Consider the following 1,036-nt stretch of genomic DNA (forward strand, 5'->3'; position numbering starts at 1 on the left):
GGAGAGATAGGAACTCTTGTCCACTGCTGGTGGACTTGTAGGTATGTACAGCCACTATAGAAATCGATATGGCAATATCTAAAACAATTGGATATTGAGCTACCCTATGATACAGCAATCCCCCTATTGGGAATATATCCAGAAGAAACAAAAAACAAACCACAGCCAGACATCTGCACCCCAATGTTCATCGCGGCACAGTTCACAATTGCAAGGAGTTGGAAACAGCCAAAATTTCCATCAACAGGCAAATGGATTAAAAAACTCTGGTGCATACATACAATGGAGTATTATGCATCCCTAAAAAGCAGTGATGAATGCATGAAGCACATCGCCACATGGGAAGAATTGGAGGAAATTATGCTAAGTGAAGTAAGTCAGACACAAAAGGACAAGTACTACATGAGTCTGCTGAGGTAAGCTCAAAAAAAATTTTTTTTCAAAAAGGGCATAGGGAAGAAGATGCTGTATAAATACGTCCCTGGAGTGAGGCCCAGGTAATATGGCAGGGGCCAAACTAAACCCAGGGATACAAATGGGATACATATGGTAGCCCATTGAAAGGGAGGAGGGGAAAAGGTATGGGTAGCTGGTGGCGGGGGGGGACAAGACACTAACCCACACAGGGGAAGGGTGTTGATTGTGTCTCCACAGGGAAAGAGGGATCAGACTTCAACCGGGAGCTCCAAGACAGGAACGCAACACACTGGCAAGAAGCAGGGAACCGATGCAGGGGCCTGAGGGGCCAGCCCCATTACCAACTGGGTGCATGGCACCACCCTCCCCCAGGTAGAATTCGCTTCAGAGGACAGCACTGAAGCTTCAGCTCAGGAAGAGGGGATGGGGGACTGGTCTGGTCGGAGGGCATGTGAGCCAATGAGGGGGGAAGGGGAAGAAAAGGAAAGAGTGGAGCACATCCTGGCTTGCCGAGCCTGGGGTCAATATTCCTGTTCCGAACAGCGATGCACGGAGATGACCACAGGGCCAGCCCCACCACAGGACACAATGTTCCTAATTGACCCATTGCACCACTGGG

At 49.2% G+C, this 1,036-nt stretch overlaps 1 protein-coding gene across 1 annotated transcript in view; it reads right to left on the reverse strand.

The window, feature by feature from the left end:
- Positions 1-1,036, reverse strand: part of CORIN (corin, serine peptidase) — a 358,777-nt gene that overhangs the window by 180,552 nt on the left and 177,189 nt on the right. The window lies entirely within an intron of this gene.

The sequence above is a fragment of the Echinops telfairi genome, unplaced genomic scaffold (genome assembly GCF_000313985.2).
Source record: "Echinops telfairi isolate 266 unplaced genomic scaffold, ASM31398v2 ScPeMD7_7468;HRSCAF=8506_0, whole genome shotgun sequence".
NCBI lineage: Eukaryota > Metazoa > Chordata > Mammalia > Afrosoricida > Tenrecidae > Echinops > Echinops telfairi.